The sequence below is a fragment of the Pteropus medius genome, unplaced genomic scaffold (assembly GCF_902729225.1).
Source record: "Pteropus medius unplaced genomic scaffold, Ma_sr-lr_union100, whole genome shotgun sequence".
Lineage (NCBI taxonomy): Eukaryota > Metazoa > Chordata > Mammalia > Chiroptera > Pteropodidae > Pteropus > Pteropus medius.
The window spans coordinates 48,099,533-48,120,251 of NW_024344378.1; the positions used below are offsets into that span (position 1 = coordinate 48,099,533).

At 38.3% G+C, this 20,719-nt stretch overlaps 1 protein-coding gene across 1 annotated transcript in view; it reads left to right on the forward strand.

Annotated features, from left to right (window-relative positions):
* Positions 1-20,719, forward strand: part of KAT6B (lysine acetyltransferase 6B) — a 165,489-nt gene that overhangs the window by 133,616 nt on the left and 11,154 nt on the right.

A 20,719-nucleotide genomic window follows, 5' to 3' on the forward strand; every position in this document is an offset into this window, starting at 1 on the left:
TGAAAGAAATCACAAAAGAATATACAGATGGGTTTGCCTATTTAAAAATGTAAGACTTCTACATAATAAAAAGTATTAATATTTAAAAGCAAACATAATGGGAAAGATGTTTGCAACAAATAAGCTAGGCAGAGGTTTGACATCTCTAGTATTTACACAAATATATAAGGAAAAGTTTGATAGTGTTAAAACATAAACCCTGATAGAAAAATGAGCAGAGGGCATGGACGCAGAATACGCAGAAAAAATCCCTGATGGTAACAACACTGCTGATGTTTCCTGAGTGCTTGCTTAATATGTGCCAGCCACTTTGCAAAGAATACTGACTCACTCAGTCTTCACAGTGGTTGAAATGTGTGCTTTTAACTTCATTCATTCTATGGATGAGGAAACTGAGGCACAGTTACATAAATAGGTAGCATAGCTACAACTCGAGTCCAAGCACTTTGACTCTTAGTACAATACTGCAAAGTCTGTCAAGTACAAATGGCTAACTAAAATGCAAAAAAAAAAAAATTGTTGGTGATTTAAAAATGCAAATTCAAATAACAAGAGTACAATTTTTTGCCTACCAAGTTAGCAAAGACTTTAAAATGTACCCACGTCTAACTAAGTTGACATAGACAGGCACCGTTATATTTACACTGGAGAAAGTATAAATCAGACATTTTTCAGAATTTTGACAGTGTCAAAAACACCTAACACTTATTTTTGAAAGGAGTTAATTCTAAGGAAATCAACATACTTTAATTAATATGCATTAATTTATACTTAATATAACATCATTTTTTGTTGTGCAATTTAATTTTTTAAATAGTGGTCTTCCCTTTCCCCTTCATCCCCTCCCCCCAATTATAGCAATATAAACTCATAGTAGAAAGTCAGAAAAGCATAGACACAATACCAAGAGAAAATGAAATCTCCTACAGTCCAGTCACTCGGAGAGTTAATGTTTTGTCCTTCAGTGTCATTATTTACATAGAAAAATAAAATAAAAGCCTCAGTATTCAAAGGTAAGAGAGAACCACTCCCCCAAGAAAATTATGTTATCTCCATATAATGGAATATTATTAGCCATTAAGAATTCTATTTTGAAGAATTTTTAATAAAAAGTGGCTTTCAAAATTATATATATAATGTTCTCAATTACGTAAAAAGTATATGCAAAGAAAAGAAGGAAATACATTTCCAAATTATCTCTAGAATTAGAATTACAGGCAATTTTTGTTTTCTTCTTATTCATACTTTTTGCTGTAACTAAAAAGAATTTAAGAAGCAAGACTTGATGAAGGCCTGACCTACGGCGGTGGCAGTGGGAATGCATGGAAATGAGTTCTGCGGCAGGGAGAACTCTGCCTGGTACCTTGTGGTGCTCAGTAAATACTGGTTGAAGGATTGAATTAATGAACTGAGTTTGGAAAAATAGTGCAGCTGTGTCCCTGTTGCCTTCACTGTGATTTTGGACATCCCCATTAAGCTTTCCATGGAGTTCAGGGCCTAGAAAGGGTCTGGATTAGAGGGAGCTGCTGGGAGTCATGGGCAGGCAGTAGTGGTTAAAACCACAGGCGGATGAAGACAACCCAGGGAAATGTTAGGGAAAGGGCTGAGGATAGAGTGCTTGGAATTCCAACATTTAAGGGGGTAATAGAGGATGAGGAAGTCATCAAGGAAATTGGAAAGTATCCAAAAGTAGGAAAAGAATTGAGAGAATTGTGTCAGGGAAGCCAAAAGAGGTCAACATTTCAACAACAACAATAGTCATAATCATAGCTGACATTTCTAGAGTACTTGCTATGTGTCGGGCACTGTCACCTGAATTATACACATTAACTTGCTTGGGAGGTAGGTTACTATTATCGTCTCACTTTGGGGGACACAGAGACACTAAGAAACGGCTAAGATCAGCCCCCCAGCCAGTACCTCAGAGAAGGTTAAGATAAGATGTAAGAAGTATACCGTGGAGGAACAATGGTTTAAGTGAAATTTAAAGAATTGAATTCAAAAAGCTCTACCATCCAGCTAGAGAGACAGGGGCATTGGTGGAGAGAAAAGAGGGGAGCACTGACAGAGAAAGATTAAGGAGAAAACAAAAAGTGATATTTACATGGGTTATTTATTCCAAATTCAGAAAAACCATTTGATGAAATTCAGCATTCTTTCCTAATTTAAAGTAATCAAACATACTATCTAAATTTATAAGAGTTCTGTCTTATATTAACTCTTTGTTTCAGCTTTGGCTCTAAAGGGTAGATGACAGTCGGGTTCAAAAGTCTACAAACTTACATCTATGGTTTTTTGAGACTAGTATACAAGTGACAAGCTTATCAATTACATAAAATATTAGTTCACTGTTCATTCAGGTATTTTTTAAATTAGTGCCTACTTATTTGTAAACTAATCACAAAAGTTTGTAAGTGGGTTTAATTCTTTTTTTGTTTTTAATTTTAGAATTTCCAATTATACTTGATATTCAGTATTATATTAGTTGAGATATACAGCATGGCAGTTAGACACTTATATAATTTAGGAAATGATCCCCCCAATAAGTCTTGCACCTCCCTGACACTATACATAAGTACTGCAATATTATTGACTATATTCCCGATGCTGTATCTTACATCCCCATGACTGTTTTCTGACGGCCAATTTGTACTTATGAATCCCTTCACCTTTTTCACCCAGCCTTTCAACTCCCCTCCCATCTGTTGACCATCAGTTTGTTCTCTGTACCTGTAAGTTTGTTTCTGTTTTGTTTGTTAGTGTACTTTGTTTTTTAGATTCCACATATAAGTGAGATTATATGGCATTTGTCTTTCCTCTGACCTCTTTCACTTAGCAAAATACCTCTACGTCCATCCACGTTGTCGCAAATGTAAGATTTCTTTTTTATGGCCAAATAATATTCGATTGTGCATATGTACCACATCTTTATCCGTTTATATTTTGATTGGAACATTTAATTCATTTACATTTAAAATTACTGATAGGTATGTAGTTATTGCCATTTTATCGTTTTCTGACAGCTTTTATAGTCTGTTCCTTATTCTCTTGCTCTCTTGTATGTTGATGACTTTCTGTAGTGTATTGTCATGTTTGGATTCCTTTCTCTTTGTTTCTTGTATATCTCTGGTAGCTTTTTGGTTTCTGGTTACCATGTGCTTCATGTATACCAAGCTACATTTATAGCAGTATATTTTAAGTAGTCTATTTTAAGTTTAAGTTGGCCTGTAAAGTTTCTGTTGAGAAATTAGCTGACAGTCTTATGGGAGCTCCTTTGTAGGTAACTAGCTTCTTTTCTCTTGCTGCTTTGAGATTCTCTTTGTCTCTAATGTTTGGCATTTTAATTATAATGTGTCTTGGTGTGGGCCACTTTGGGTTAATCTTGTCTGGGACTCTCTGCACTTCCTAGACTTGTATGTCTGTTTTCTGCAGCTGGCTAGGGAAGTTTTCAGTCATTATTTCTTCAAATAGGTTTTCAATTCCTTGGTGTTTCTCTTCTTCTGGTATCCCTATGATGCAAATGCTTGAAGTTTCCCAGAGGTCCCTTAAACTACCTTCCTTCTTTCCTTTCTTCCTTCCTTCTTATTGGATGTTTTCTGCTACTTTGGCTTCAAATCTCATTGGATCCTCTGCTTCATTTAATCTGCTGTTGAGGCCTTCAAATGTATTCTTTATTTCAGTTATTATATTCTTCATTTCTGACTGGTTCTTTTCTAAGCAACTTTAATTCTTGGCTTTCTTTATGCAATGTTAAAATATTGTGCAGTGTCTCAGGGTTGTCCTTCATGGAACAGAACTGTACCTAGAGGAAGTAGGAGTGATTGAATGAATTAGGCATTCATTTCAGGCAATTTTTTGTAGACATTTTCTGTGATCTTATATGTTGAGGGTTTTCACCTTGGCTTTTATGAGGTCTCTATACTGTTTGAAAACTGAGTCTGTAATTAGTGCCTGCTGATAGAAGATGGGTGCAGATGACCTAGTTTCGTGTCTTCAAGTTATGAACTTGGTCATAAGTGTGGTTAGCTGTGTCCTGTCATTTGTCCTCTTTTCTTAAAAATGACTCACATACACACACATCTGGATTTAAGAAAAATAAGAAATACAATAAACTTTTAAGGAAATTTGCTTTTGAGTATAATTTAATATCTTAATTTCTTTATCACTGAGAGTTAACTGGTATAGTTTCCCACACTTATTCTTTCTCTTTCTGGTTCTGATAATGAATTTAATGTCTTTCCTATAGCCTCTTTATAGCTCTTGGCTGATTTCTCGAGGAAGCACCACTTAGAAAGAGTAAGCATCTTCTCTCTGGTTTCTTGCTCCCTACTTCTCTGTCCTTTTGGATCCATCAAGCAGAATTAGAAAGAAAGCCATGTACTTCACCTCTACCTAGAAGGGTATGATTTTGAGAGGCTAATCAACTCTCTCAAAGAGAAAACAACTTCTTCCCCCATGTCTTAGATGTTAGCTACTGGCTAAAATGATATCTATGCTATCTAAATACAAGAATATACTTTACAGTAGTTCAGGTTGCCAGCTAGCAACTTCTAGTTTTAACAGTCTCCTTTCAATAGACTACTTTAAAAGAGCTTCCATTTACAAACTTTTTAAAACACAAATAAAACTTAAGACTATTTTTAAGCAAAGATTTAGAGTGGTTTCATGCTACCTGAAAATTGTTTTTTTGTTGTTGTTTTTCGAATAAATTTTTAATACTAACTGGCCTATCTGCTATAGAAAGTAGGATTTTTAATTTAGAAATTCAGTTAATTGGGTTCTAGTAAGTCTGACTGTTTTTCCTGACTGTTGGTAAATACTAAGGAACCAAGACTAAGGGGTCACTAGCTTTTCTCAGAGGGCAGGTTGAGCATATTGTCAGAGTAAGCAGATTCTCCCCAGGAGCTGGGTCCTATCCTGGCAGGCCCTGGTGAGACACACCATTTCTCTAGCAGGGGCATCTGGGCATCTGTGCACTGTTGTGGTTGACTTAGGGCTGCACTTCCCAACGGGTGACTCGAGAATGGATACTAGTGTTGCTACCTCCAGTCCCAGGGTGGCCAGAACTCTGGTGCCTAGCACCTTGAGCAGCCTCATCCTTTTACCCCAGCAAGACATATGAATTCTTTCTTAACCATGACAAGGTTGAGGTCATGAAGTGCTCATTTAGGGCATAACTTCTTTCTTGGGTGGGCTGCAGGATAAATATGTCCCTCACTTATGAGCCCTATGAGCTAAGCATCAAAGGTGGGTTTCGAGGGACCGTGACTGTTAGGGACATGCTGTATGACTGAAACACTCTGACTCCCCGTGAAGACTTAAGCAATTTGAATGAAGGAACTATAAATTCATCTTGTGGTATTGACCTACGTATGCAATTTCTATTTAATAATTTTCTCTTTTCAGTGGTACAGACCACAAAAAATAATGCTCTAGGCTAAGTAAGTACAAAATCATTTAGAAGGTTGCATATGTCTTTTATATATTTATTGCTTATTGTCCATCTCCTCCACCAAAAGTGAGCTTCATGGGATGGAGACTTTGTTCTCTGTTTCAGTCTCCCTTCCCAGAAGAGTTGGCACTTAGTAGGTTCGTACTGTTTGTTGAACAGATGTTAAATGAATTGCCATGGAAAGAGCTTTTTTAATGTACTTTCTCTTCTCACGTACGATTCTTAGGGAAAAGGATTTTTTTTCTGAACATCATCAGCTGTGGTTTACTTACTTCCAAATGATATTGGGTGTGCCTGCCTGCCTTTTTTTAAGGTCTGGCATTTTTGTTCAAGTGCAGCCTCTGTCTTAAGATCATTTAAGTTGCATCAGAAAGAAGATTGTCATTATCTACTACAAACCTTGGGCAGAGAAAGGAGAGCTGTGACAGAATTCACATTTATACACAGTTGGTTGAAGAGACACTTATCTTTTCCTTTCTTTTATCAGGTAATTCATTTCTTCATGCATTTATTTTAGAAGGAAAATTCTAACTTTAGTCTTAAGAAACTGTCAGGAAAGCTTCTCTCTTTGCATAGCTTTCTCAGCAGCTGTTCTCCCTGGGCGAGCTCAGTCAAGGCGATCATTAAAGAATAATAAGTTACGCTTTTGAAATGGCACTTGAGTCCTTCGGAGCCTTTTCTAAGATAGGAACCCCTCCTCCCAGCTCCATCATGACACTTGTTGGAAGATAGGACTAGCAGTGTATGCTCAGATTTTTTGCTGGGTTTTGGAAGACATGTTTTGACCCGTGTAATCGAGTATAATGATGACATGTTTTAATAGAATTCTAGTTTATAATATAATAAGGAAAATGGCTATTTTTCCTTGTTTTCTCATTTTACTATGTTGTACTAAAAGCCTTTGTCATGACTGTTTTATTACATTGGGCTGAAATACAATATATTTTAATATGATAAAGATAACATCAAGGTTGAAAATTGAGCTCTCAGTGATTTATTCAGAGGTTGACTGTTACTGAATGCATTGAAATGAATTGCATGAAGCAGTGCAGCTAACAATTTATTTATGTATCTTTATTTTAACTAAGCTTGTCATAAATAAGAACAAATAAATAACTCATAGAATGGTTTGTATTCATTGCTTCAAAGAAAACATTGCAAATATGAAACATACGGTCTGTAGCTACCGTTTCGCCTTACGCAGCTCAAAATTTTTTCAAGTTTTGGCATGCAGGGGGATTTTGTTTTTTACACATCTTTTGTCTGTTTAGATTTCTAACACTGACCAGCATTTGCAGCGATTTTGAAACCCGCTATTGGGCAAATTCCATGCACTTAATTAGTATGATTTAGCAGCAAATGGAACCTTAGCGATGCCATCATGAGGGCCAGGACTGTTCACTGCTAAATTCCAAGCCATGAGCACTGTGCCCAGCACATAGTGGGTGTGCTCCAGAAAGGCGTGCTGAGGGAATAAATGAATAAATGAATGCCCAGATCTAGTCAGTCTTATTTGTGTCCTGGACAACACCTGCCAGATTCATCCCACCTTGCTCATGGCAGAATTGGTGCTAGATTTCAGATCTCTGCTCAGTCTTTGTTTTTTCACTTATTCCTTCATCCCTTCCTTCAGCAAACATACTTTACATCGACTGTGCCAGGGTCAGCCTAGGGGATGAAACCATATGGGTAAATGATCCAGTGCTTGCCCATAGAGTCTTGGTCAGAACCCAGAGGGTTCATCCCAGCGAAGTGAGGCCGTGTGTGAGTGAGAGGTGCACATGGGGCTCTGCCAGTGAAGAGGAGGAAATGCTTCCCTCTTTTCTATTTCTCAGATATATGCAAGGGAAGCATCTTCTCATCATCAAAACAAGATCAAGAAAGGTTTTGTTCTCATTGGTTGAAATTAGTGCTATACTTGGTTTTGGTTTCAAAAGAACTATTCCCCTTAAAGTCATTTTCCAGCTTATTATAGAGACATTATGTTTGAAGTAGAATATTCTAAGGTAAAAACCTCCTCTCATGATGATATTTCTGAACAACACAATTAAAATTTCAGCTAGTTTCAGGGTAGTAATTTTTTTTACATTAATTTGTTTGGATAAAGCAAAAGATTTCCTTTCATTTGTTTAGAATTCTGTTAGGAAAATACTAGTTAGGAACTTGATTTTTTTTTCCCTCCCATAGGTTTGTGGTTAAGATGTTTTTACTCTAATATTAGTGCTATATTTTCATGTTTACCAATATAAAAACCTCTGTTTTCTAATTATATTGAACCCTGCTTTGGCTTAACAACATAAAGGAGCTCCTTTTTTCGCCAAAATTGTTTTAAATTAATGTTTATAAAGTACTTAAAATAGTTGAGTGGATTAAAGGTAATTCTGTTATACATGTAACCATTTGTCCATATTGAAAAAAATATGCAGTGTGATTATACAGTAGAAGGTTTTGAAAAAAGTGTTACTAAAATTTTGAGAAAATGTAATACAGATAGACCTTACTTTACACAATATTTTGCATATTTCCTTTTTGAGGGGGGAAATTGAATCATTTAAAATGAAGTAGATAATTTGTTCTGTAAAAAGGAGTGTTTCTTTTCATACTAGAAAGCAAAGAGGCAAAAATTATTAGGGTATTGATTGTCAAAAGGACTTGGAGTCAACTTGAAGAGGCTCCCACTGGACAATAAATATAATAATAAGATAATTGCAATTGATTGAAACTCATCAAATGTTTAAACTCACATGTTCATAATGATATTTAAAGACAAATTTAGAGGATAATAGGAACCAATTCATTATCTTGAAAACTAGTAAATGAATCACTTAACCTGCCTTTCCTTCATGGATTGTACCAATGGGTAACCAAATAATAAATGAGAGGAAGTATCTTTTTATAAATATATCCCAGCTAACAAATGAAATTAAAATGGTAGACCTAAAACATCAGCATTTTGCAATTCCGTGAATAAATTAATGGACGTAGACATTGAACAGCAACAGCAGCAAATATTGCAAAAAGGGGAACAACCTAAAATTATGTGCTTCCTGATGAAGGAACATACCGCCACTTACAGTCTTGCCAAAGGATCCAAGCCAAGTCTGATGAAGCCTCTGGATCCAGCTGCCATTTTGTAGGAATACAGAGGAAAAAGGAACAAATTGTACTGCATTGCTAGTATGCAATTAGCAAAATTCAAACTGTGGAGATCCTATAGGTCCAGTGGCCCCCAGTCCATCAACAGATAAATTATAAGAAAAAGGAGTGGTGGAGGGGAGACTAAAAGAGACTTAATTGATACATACTGTGGTGCCTGGAGATAATTTAGTGATAAAAATCAGGATGGTGGTTACTTACGAGGGAGAAAGGAAAGATTATTGGGATGGGACAAATAGAAGGGTTTGGGATAGCTGACAAACTTCTGTGTGTTGATCCTGGGTGATAGTTATAGGATAGTTGCCTTATAATAATCCATTAAGCTATATATTTGTTTAGTGTAGTGTTCAATATCCGTGTTTTACTTTTGTTGTTTTTTTGAAGACAGAAATGGTCTTAGAATGAGAGGTCACACTCTATGGTATCTGACGTAGAACTTAGATTTTTGTAACTTTTAAAACTGGAAAACTTTTTTGATTTATTGGTGGCATAATATTAGTGATTTTTTTTTTTTGAAAAAAAGAAATACAGCATTTCACCTTTACTGTTTTAAGATCAAACAAAATGAGGGTACATGGGTATTTGGTGTATTGGCATCAACTCTATATCAGACTTTGCAGAATCAACTTCATGTGAAAGAGGTGTACTGAAATTTATAGAATCATATCCTCTTAAGTGTTGAGTCTAATCCATTAAAGAACAGCATTCCTATAAATTATGCTTCTATTCCTAAATCTAGAAAAACATAATTGAAGGGTTGTATGTTCACAGCATGGTGATAAAAATAGAGGATTTGGATAAGGGATGGTTTTGCAGAATAGGGATAGACTGACTAAAGAGAAAATACGGAACAGAGAGGCCAAAGAGATAAAGAAGAGACACTGCAGTATTAGAACTTTTCTTGGTCATTGGCTTCCTTCCTTCCGTCCGTCTATCCGTCCGTCCCTCTGTCCTTCCTCCCTCCCTCCCTCCTCTTTCTCCTCTCCACCTTCCCTCTCTCTCTCTCTCTTCTCTCCCCGCTCCCTCCCTCTTCCTCCTTCCCCCCTTTCCTCCCTCCTCTCTTTTAGCCAAAATGAGGAAAAGCAATGCTGGCAGATACTGTAAGTATGGGAAATTGCTCTTCCGTTCTCCTAGAATTCTGGGTGTTCAGCAGTTCTGATATTAGGGGTAGATCTTTAGGAACTAGAAACCATGCTTCTTACAGAAGAAAAAAATATGTTAAAAGTTAGATTTTAAGAAAGAAAGAAAAAGGCTAGAATGTCCGAAGAATGTGCTGAAACGAGGTTCTGCTGATTATTTACTGGAAAACTGGCTTTCTTCTTAAGAAGATGATTCTCTGTTCATAGATTAGAAGTCCTGCCCTGTGGTTTGCCCAGTTTTGGAACTTTCCCCCATGAATTTAAGGAAGTTAATGAGATCTCTTTTCCTACCAAAGCAGAAGATGTATCTGAGAACTCTGACAGCCTTCTACCTCTGCAGCTTTTCAGTTGTATCCAGTTAAAAACTTGCAGACCATAATGAATGTTTTTAGAGAGGAAATAAAATGAATGACACTTGTGAATTTGTTTTAAATGTTGTTTATTTTACCAAATAATTTAGATAAATCTTTCTTGAAGAGGAAGAGAACTCATTAGGTTTCATTAATAATCTGGAGCCTCTCAGAGGATTACTTTGAAATAGCTCCCTGCCAACTTTTCATAAATTAAGCATAAACTTTCTTTGACCTCATCACACATAATTAAATAGCTATTGAAGGGTTAAAACCAACTAAAAAGCGATTCTGTATCTCTGTCCTCATTCTGCAAAATTATACAGGAAGTTCCTTTTGGTTCCCAAGCAGGGTAATTACAAGAGACAGTTACATAATTTACAGTTTCAATCTGCTTGTCCATAATCACACACTTCCACCTAGTTGTATGTACCCCCGTGAGTATCTGCATTATACTTTGATTTGTAAATGATGATTGCAGCATGATTGATTGTTTGCATGTAGCATATTGAATTGATTCTTAAAAAATGAACTTTAGCTGTTAACATGTCAATTTGAGTTCCTATTATTTACATAAGTTTAGGGTTCTTGCCTTCAGCAGTTGTATACTGGTTAACAAATTAAACTCTCAGAGCTTTTTTCCTTATTAAATTTGGAAAATGGAGTGCCTTGTATACAACCTAACTAGAAAAGGGCCTAGAACGCAGTAGGTACTCAACTGGTGAACACACTACTAAACCATTCCAATCCTTTGAAAATTGAATAGAGATTCTTTGGTTAACACTGACCATATAGTGTAAAAGCTCGTGGGGATAGTTTTAGTATATTGTGGCAAAAGCTATACTAATATTAACACATTGTTACTGATGTCTCAACTCTTAAATACTGCCAATATTAAGGGGCCTATCTAAAAAGCAGACTTCAAGAACGGTGTCACCTACTAACTGAAGGAGTAGTAATTGATATTTTTTAATATTGCCAGTGTTGATATTTCGTATGTTTTTGTTTTTCCAACAGTTAACATCTAACTGTAGCCAATTTGGACTTTAACTATAGGATTAAAGGCTAGATACCTACATGACACCAGTTCCACTGGCAAACCAGCTAGTCACTTAATTGAACACATCATTTCACCTCGGCCTGCACCCCCAGCCTCCATGCGTGCTTGCACATCTGTCAAAATGTGCTCATCAGTAACCCTGTGGGGACACCATCATTTATTGCCAGAGGCTTTTTTACCTCAAATCCTGCCTGAAAGCTTATGAGAGATAAATTAAAAATAAATGAAAAGAGAAGCTTTCGATTTCTGTATACCAGTGACATAGGACTGTTTGTCTAGATGACCTGAGGACAACTAGAGATAGTTTTCCTACCTTATATTTTCAGCATTAGTTGATCAATCAGATTGAGTGATGGGGCTGTGCTTTGATTTTAGGAAGTGATCTCGAAGACTGACAAATTTTCTTTAGAAGTGTACTTCGAAAACAAAGAAAAATTTTAGAGAGATTTTTATTCTCACTTTTTTTTCTTCAGTCTTGCTATATGAAAGCTCATCACCCAGAATTGGAATTATAACATACTTTGTCCTGGTTTTGAAAATTATAGCTGGTGCGCGGACGCGTGCGCACACACACACACACACGCACGCACGCACGCACGCTATTTTCGGGGGTTGTGGGAATGCAAATAGAAAGGCCAGTTGCTCTTACAACTCCCCACCTCCCAAAGCTTGGTTCTGAAATCAGTGGCAGTGTCCACACTGCTATAAACATGCCCACTCAGACCGCTGGGTAGGATCGGACCAGACAACTAGGCCTTTTCTAATGGATTATCTCAGCTGCCCCCACAGAACCTCAAATTTATAAAAGTGGCCAAAAGAAACGCCAGTTTTTGCTTTTAGTAATTTACTTAAGGAAAAGGTCAACTGTAATATTTTAATAACAGAAGAATGGTCTTACAGGTGAAGCATTATAAGAACACGCAGTTAACTCCTTGGAGCAGATGCTTTACTTGTTTAATGCAGTGTTTAAAATCTTAACAACTTTTCATGGTAAATTACCAGGAATTTGTAATTTAAATGTTTATACAGGTTTATACTTGGAAGAATTAAATTAAGTTTCTGGAATAGTTTTTCAGATTGAATCTATGATCTTTTGCTTAATTATAAGAGAGGAAGTAATTGTAAAATGCCAAATAACTTTCACCTTAAAATTTTTTTCTTTATAAATTTGTTTTTCATAAAGCTTTCTAGAATTTAAAACTGGTTTGAACTGTGCAAAATTTTAAAAGGTCAAAGAGGAGGACATTATTCTGACATGTCTTTCTAACTTCTGTCACTTCAAAGGCCACGGTACTGGTACTTTACCATTACCTAACTAGAAGTGCCTCTGTGTGACGAATCAAAGCTTTACTTAGATTTTTAATAGTCAGTGGTCTTCATGAAGAATCTGGTTACTTCCCAAATATATTTAAGGAAAGATATTCTTTAAAATTCCTGCCTCCCCCAAATGATTTTAGTTTGGGAATAAGTGCTATTGACCAAATATTACGTCTCTTGTTCCATGATCATTTTATTCTTGTCAGAGGTAGCTCATTTTTCTAACAAGAAAATTGAGAGACCAAACCTATTTCATACATGGTCATCTTCTTAGAAATAAAAATTATATATTCTTTGAATACACTAGACCAGGACCTTGCCGATATGGTGACACGCCACACATAAACAAATATTTCTCAGTTAAATGTTTAAATAAATGAAACTTCTGTGAAGTCTGTCACAGAGCTCTCTTCACCGAGTGACCGTCTCCTCCCTAGCCTCAACTCTTAGATATTGCCATTTCTTCCAAGATTCACCTTTTACTTGGATCTCTCATTAGGCACCACTGCTGCTACCACAACCCTTGGGGTGGCAGAAGTGGAGGAGTGAGATTGATATTGCACCCCCATTTAACATTCTGGCCAAGGTATAGTCCCCATGACCCTTTGCTTATTATAACCCATAATACATCTGAGCCCATACTGGCCTGAGGTAGGCAAGAGTTGAGATTGGGTGGGATTCAGACATTCAAAGTTTTTAAAAGCCCCTGAGTGATTCTAATATGCAGCCAGGGTTGAGAACCATTAGGCTAGACTAGAGGATAGAAAAAGGAAAAATAAAGAGGCATTCTCACCGAATTACATTATCAATTATAAAAATACCATTGACTCATCTTCGGCCTGTGGCTGTCTCACAGGGTCTGTCTTTGGCCCTGGTCACCACCAGCCCAGGAGGAGCTCATTCACAGGTGTCTACCCTCCTCAACACAAGGGTGCCACAGAGGGAAGAGGGTCCCCTTTTCTGCCACCTGATGCCCTATTTGTGAATTCATTTTTGGCGGTTCATATAAACACCTACCTTTTCTCTGGATGGCTAACTCACAGAATGACCACTCCTTTCAAGGGAGTCCCCACCCACTCACGAAATCATGGTGAATTCCTGCATGGCCTGTAGGTTTATGTGCACACACTTCCCACAGCAGCAGGGAAGTCATGCCCCCACCATACATTTTCTACTTAGCAGAGTTGAGGGAACCCCAATTCTCTCCTGAGTAGACTTGGGGAGGAGGTTCAGTAAGAAAGATCAGTGGCCCCTGTGCATAATTGAGGAGGAGCTCAGCACTGGAGCAGTCTGCTGAGGGGCTCATGGGATCTTTGAGAAGGAAGATATTAAAAAGGAGCTTACTTAGGAAAAGCTTGGTATGTGACCCAGGGCAGCCAGCCTTTCTTCCCCAAAGACCCGCTGTCTCCATTCTCTGGGTTTCACTGGCTTGGGCCATTTTCCCAGGGACACACTTGGGTCTTGTAGGATATTTAGGTCTTTGTTTCATCTGCCGTGGGACTGTCTCTGGGTTCTGCTGAAGCCCTCAAGCAGTCATTGTTCCTGTGGTTTAACCGGCTTGCTATTTCTTGAGAGTGGTCCTTGAAGTTAAGGACTTAAGAGCCAAAGGGAATTTGAGAGGCACAGAACTGTGCTTGCTGGAAACTTTCAGTCGCCAGTTTCTTAGGATCATTCCTTTAATTTTCATGGCTTCTTCCTTTAATTAAATTTATATTTGGGTGGTTAGCTTAGGGGTGGGGCAAGGATGGGGGGAACTTGTCTCTGAGGCAGTGGAGTGAATAGAGTGGTTTTTAGGTACCTTAGGCAAAAGTCGGAAAATAAAAGTACCCCTTCTCGGTCTGACTCTATAGAGCAGTCTATCTCCTTCCTGCTGTCCAAATAACTGTTTCTTCCCCCTACATAAAGATACCTAGTCACCCAAATGATCACCTGGAGATTTTGTTCATTCACTGTGTTGAATAATAATACCTAACACTTACATGAGTTTGCTATAATAGGCCAAGGACTGCTCATGCTTTTTATTAATTCATTTAACTCTTACAGCAACCTTATGTGATAGGTGTGATTATTCTCCACATTTTACGGATGAGGGATCTGAAGCTCAGAGGGGTTAAATAACTTGCCCAGGGTCACACAGCTGGTGTATGGTAGACCCCGGATTCCATTCCAGGTAGCCTGTCTCTAGAACCAGCATTGCTTTTAACCAATGTATAGTGCCTATTATGATCTGTCTTACTGTATTCAGTAAATCCCATATTGTTTTAAAGTACCTGTGGCCTTGTTGCCCGACTTTTAAAAATTCTTCTCATCTTTTATTTAATGCAGATGATCTCAAAGTTGGGTCCAGAAACTCCTGGGGAATCCCTATGGCCCTTTCAGGTAGTCTCCAAGGTCACAGCTGTTTTCAAAGTAATGCCAAGATACTATTTGTCCTTTTTAGTTTAATTCTCTCATGAGAGTGCAGTGGAATTTTCAGGAACTTTCATGACCTGTGATACCACAGTAGACTAAATACCAAAGCAGATACGAGAATCTACCTGTTTTCTGTTAAGCCAGATATTGAAGAGATTTGCAAAAATGTGAACCAGTGCCACTCTTCTCACTATTTTTTTGTATTTTAGAAAATGTATTTTTTTCATAAAAATTATGTTGACACAGAATGGGTTATTGGGGTTTTTAATGAATTAAATGAATATTTGCCTCATTTCTCTATAAAATTAATAGATATATAGCCCTTACATACAGAAACTCTTGAGTAAATTTTTTTTTAACGTAAAGAGATCCTGAGACCAAAACTTTTGAGAACCACTGATTTAATGTATAAACCTTTGCTCTTCAAGTGAGGTCCATAGTATAGGAATTTGTTAGAAATGGAGAGTCTCAGGCCCCACCCAGACCTGCCGAATCAGAGTCCAGTTGTAACAAGAGGTGAAGGTTGAGAAGCACGGGCGTGGAACTTGTGGACAAAGCCTCTCAGCAACTCAGTGACCTCTACTAAATTTCAGTCTGGTGGGGCTTTAGAGATTCTTGTTCCCGGTTCTCTACCACAAGGAACTGGGCGTGGTCTCCTCACCTGTCTGAGATTCTTCAGCTGTATTGTCTGTTGAGCAGCTCTCCTACTGTACAAGGCAATTTCCACATCCTCATCAAAACTAACAAACAGCTCCATAGCAAAGATTATAGCAGTGGTCCTAAAACTCGTATAAATCAGAATCACTTGGAAGTCCTGTTAAAGCATAAGTGCTGGGTCCCGCTCCCAAAGTTTCTGATTCATAGGTCTGAGAATTTGCAAGTCTACCAAGTTCCCAGGTGTTGCTGATACTGCTGGTCAAAACCCCTGGTTTATAAGAAGTGGACTGAGAGGTCTGTTGAGAAATCAAGCAATATTTACTCAAGTTGTGATATACTTACTTCAAGCCCATAGAATTATGGGAGAGATGTCTTAAACTTACAAATTTTCAAAACCAATCTCTTAAAATAGAAACTATCTCCCTCATTTTTGCTAGGAGGCATCTATATCTTTTAATGAACAGCAAGCAGTTAAGAATTCAGGCAGGTTACAGGTAACTTAGAACAGTAGTCACCAACCTTTTTGGCACCAGGGACCTGGTGCTCCTATGAGAATCTAATGTGTGGTGATCTGAGGTGGACCTGAGGCGGTGATGCTAGTGCTGGGGAGCAGCTGCAAACACAGATGAAGCTTCACTCCCTCACCTCCTGCTGCGCAGCCCTGTTCCTAACAGGCCATGGACCAGTACTGGTCCACAACCCAGGAGCTGGGGACCCCTGACTTAGAACATTCCTATTCTCTTAAAACAATGGACAAGGCTAAGGTCCAGCTTCCTTCTTTAATTGCAAAATCACAAAATTTCTACAGGGAGACATAAATAGCCTGTCAAGTTCATTTATCATTATTTAAATTGATAACATGCCATTTACCCACTTGGTCACAGAGCTGTTTAACCCCAGAAACCAGTAATTGATGAGTGTAAACCAGTGAATTTCTGTCCCCAGTCACCAGATACATGGTTAGAGTTATCAGATCTCCTCTGCTCAAGAGCCGCCATAAATCCCTGGCCTGGTATCTGTTCCCAGGCTTGCAAACCTAGTGCTGTCTACTGATAACAAACCTTTTAGTAGGGTTTGCTGAGATAAACAGGTGTCTGATGAGAGGTGTGTAATCATTGAAGATTATCTTCCCCCCAAAAGCAGCTAGTTACCCTAAAGTCACATAATCCAGACAGATGGGAGTTGTGAGTAGCTTGCCAAAGTTTATACTTTTGTATGGTTTGATTCCAGGTGGTAGAAGACGAAGGTCTGCAAGGGTGAAGGGTGGCTGCCTTTGTGGTGGTAAATTCTTGCCTAAGAACATTATTCCCCTTCCGGTCCAGTCTACAATCTTGAAATATTACTAGCTTAAGAGGAAGGAATGTGTCATATTTTAAAAGGGCTAACCTCGCAATTAATATGCTGGGAGTTCAGTTAATTTGAGAATTTACGACTGCAAAAACAAGTCTTACCTTGTCTAGATAGGTCCTTCTAACAGATCTGTCTACAGGAAAGCAACTCTCTACCACTTTTTTTCCCTCCCTCTAGGAGGGAGTTAACCATTTCAAACGCAAGGATTCAGAGCTAGTTAACATGACAGTTGATTCTCTTCAAGTAGTTCAGCCTTAAAAGAGGTGGAGTCAATTTGGGTCTCTTGCAGTACAGCTTAGAAATGGTTACTTTCTGCAGACATCACTTTGTGCCTTCTTAACTTTTCAGCAAACACCTTGGTAATCTTTTGAATTAAGTATGTGCTCCATACCCTGAAATTCAGACCTCACCTTCTCCTGGGTTAGTAGTTCAAGTGAAGCAAATGAGGGAGCCAGCTTTCACAAGTATCAAGATAGTGATGTGGATAGGGGTTTCCAGGCCAGTTAGCTTTCAATTACAAGTCTCTTGATTTGCAGAATGCTGTTCACCAGCACCTCTGGCTCACAGACAATTTAAAGGGAATAATTTCACCAGCGATTAATTATACTGCAGCTACTGGGATTTAGCCTTCAAACATCACTTTGTTTTTAGTCTGAACAGCCAGGTTTCCCCAGGGATAGTTCAGGTTTTCTGATTGAAAGTATCCTGAGTTAGGGAAAGTGTTAGAGCACCATGGGAATCTATTCACCAGGGGTGTATTGTACTTGTTTCAGATGCTTCAGGATAATACATCGGCTTCCAAGATAAGTGCTTTTTATTTCCCTGCATCTTAGATCAATTATTTGGAATCTTTTTGGTAAGTTAAATTTAAAAAGCTGTAACTACCACATCTCTCTAATTACTCAATAAGTAAACATTCTTACCAAAAATTAGTCTGTTACTGGGATATATAGTAATTATTATTTGAGGAGCCTAGAAAAAGTAAAAGGAAACAAAAGATGGCAAGAAATTCATTCTTTAAAACATTCCAAGTTATGAAGCTCAGAGTAGTGAAATGCCACCAGCTACAGCTTTTTGAGGGAGAGTGCCTGCTGCAGGTAAAATTTAAATTATACATTACATCGGCCTCATGTGCAAATGGATTAGAATTGACATGACACAGCTTTTTCTTCTCAGCTATATATTTTAACATATGACAAGTGATTTCACTTAACTAGTAAGGAATCATAAATTTATCCTTGGTTATTTTGATTATTGAAATTTATTCTTTTTAAACCAAAAATGTCTCCAGAAGGAGACTTTGTAGACTTATAGATGGCTGTTAGTATAAGTGTAAGTTCCTTTCATTGTTATAATAGCCTCCTGGAGGGTCAAAGTGGAGAAGGAAAAACTAACACCTTTGGACAGTGGCATTGTGTGGTCTGTAATGTTGGTACATATCATCCCAGAAAACCGGCTTGATGTTTTCTGGTTGGAATTTTGGTTTGCAGTTTTTTCTCACCAGCACCCAGGAAAAATATCACTTCCTGGCAGATGTTGGTAGCCTCCCTGCTTCGTAGCATTTGCTAGCACAGTTGCTGTGAAAGTCCAGTGGGCTCGGTGTATGCATGCTCGTCGGGGCTCATTGCCCAACTGCTCACTCCCTTGCCCCCATCAGGTCCCAGTACTCTTCCATGACAGTGTCATTCATAGACTGCAGACTGTGTCCAAGGGAGTGTCCCCGGAGACAGCCATTTAACATAATGGGAGTAGCCGATGCTGAAAGGTTTGTGCCTAAATGCTCTCCACAGACCCAAAGTTGCCTGATGGTTCCAGTGGCCTAATCACTTTTGGCTCAGACTCTTCAATAAGGTGTATTTGTACTACCTCTGGATGTAAAAACATGAACAGCTGTGTAAAATATGTTTTGGGGGGATTCTGACTGCTTCCTCTTAGCCCAGAGTAGAGGTTGTGGGAAGAGAAGATGGAACAAAGAAATACATGTGCTTGCTGGATAAGGTTGCTCATCGTAGTGGGGGACGTAAGGTAGGGAGGGCACATGCCATCTTCTGACCATTTTGGTTATATAGAAATCTTTCTGCTAAGCTGGGGGAGCGGGGGGCGCTTTCTGTCCCCAACTGTGGGGCTCAGATAAGAACCAGTGAAGGGGTAGGGAATTTTATAGTCACTGCAGGGGACTTTTAATTGTGGGATCTCATGGACAAAAAGGGGGCTAGTTCCACATCCACGGTACTATGGTTCTCTTCCCCCCAGGAGTACAGAGCTGGGACCTCCAGCCGACTGCGTAAATTTCTCAGCATGCTCCAAGCACTTAGAAGGCAGGTGACGGATGTGCCAATTATCTGTGTTCTGAGGTTTGGGCACCCTTTGTACTCTGGCGGCAGAGAGTTTTTCTCCATATCGACAGGGCACTACATAGGCTGGATTCGGCACAGTAGCCATCACTGTTAGCATTCCTGACACACTGCTCTTGAAAGCCTCTGTGTGCAGCCGAATGATGTGTGTATAATGGTTTGACTGTAAAATTTTGTGGTGCTTGTTTGCATTCAATCAAATTCTTTGCACTTAAACAGGAGTTAAAGAGACAAATAAGTCAAAAGATTTCAGCAAAACCTAAAGTTAAATGTATGCCTATTCTTTATAATGGCATTCAGATTAAAACCGTCAAAATGCAAAATGCTGTGTTATACCTCTCTGAGGTCAGGTTGGATTTTTTATTCTGTATTTCTGCATTATTTACAGTGATTTTGAGAGGCAGGAAAATGCATCAGAAGCATTTCTCTTTCTGACAAAAAAAAAAATCAAAATTGAGAAAATTCTTGAGAATGCAGCCATTTTGGAAATGTAGATAAAAAAGAAAAATGCTGAAGATTTGGGTGGTTTACAGAGCAGCATGATTTTGTAATTGCTGCCACCTACTGTATGTGGTTGATGTTTGTTTAAATTTAGGAAGTTCATGAAGGCGAGGCTGTTGAAATAGATAATTAGAGCAAGGTAGACACCATTAGTTTATAGCATTTCTTCTCTGCTCCATAAGTGGCTCTTAATTACTCAGACAGCCGCTAGCTTTCATTCATTACCTTCAAGTGGATTTAAAGTTTCTCTCATTTTAAAGTTCCTTTGCCAAAGAACCTTCACAGGAATGCTGTAAAATGCACGTTCTAAAGCTTCCGTGCTCAGGGACTCTCTGAGTATACATAAAACAGTGTGCTTTAAGGAGGTCGTTTTGTTTTGTTTTAATTTGTAGGAACAACATTCTGGGGTTGGATTATAAATTAATTTCCATGAAAGAGATGAAAATAGAGCTAGTGGAGCTGATGCGAGTTGCAGCAGGACTTAAAAGACATTCCTTCATTAGTCCTAAAACAAAGCTTCAGATCAGCCTGCTAGTTAAATGTAACAAGCAATATAGAATCCGAGTCAACAGAGGCCCTTCTCTTTATTAAGACCCAGCTGTCAAAGGGTCATTAGGTCTTTCCTGTGGAAAACAACTTGCCCATTAATGTTTGGGGTGGTCCCTCAACAGGATTTCTGAGTAAGTGCCTGACATTTACTTTTTGAAAGAATCTAAAGCTGATGGGAAACTCGGATGTTGAGACTCATCAGAAGTAATATCTTCACTTGGTTTTGTTAAGCATGTCACCATGTATGTTTGGAATACTGCCGCTAGTTGCATGAATTGACTTACAGTGCCACCGTAAAAGATTCGGAAGCACAAACTTCATGGAGATCTAATCACTGTAAGTGAGAAGAGACTACATACATAAACTTTGTGCTCTTCTCTGATGCGATGTTTTTACCTTGATGCTACCTGTGTTATTTTGAG